Raw genomic sequence first — 362 nt, 5'->3', positions numbered from 1 at the left:
TATATATATATATATATATATATATGTATATGCGACAGAAGTAGAAATAATTTTAATATTTCTGTTGCCTACTATGCCAAAATGTTCCGAACTCATACTTAAAGTGGTTTGTCTGATTTAATGGCTTCCGGTTAAATTTCCTAAATTAGTAAAATTACAAATTCAAACCGTTAAGAACTTTGACGACTTCTTCAGCATGGACATATAGTATATCTTTAGGTTGCTGTGCAACATACTTTTACTGTCAACTTTTTTATTGTTTCTCGCAAATAAAATTGTTAATTGGTAAAATTTTGTTTTCGTTTCATCTATCATCAATATTTTACGATGGAAAACCTAGAGGTCTGCAGTATACACTTATT

The sequence above is a fragment of the Parasteatoda tepidariorum genome, chromosome 9, assembly GCF_043381705.1.
Source record: "Parasteatoda tepidariorum isolate YZ-2023 chromosome 9, CAS_Ptep_4.0, whole genome shotgun sequence".
Lineage (NCBI taxonomy): Eukaryota > Metazoa > Arthropoda > Arachnida > Araneae > Theridiidae > Parasteatoda > Parasteatoda tepidariorum.
The sequence above is the reverse complement of the archived record's forward strand: the minus strand, read 5'-3'. Positions refer to the sequence as shown.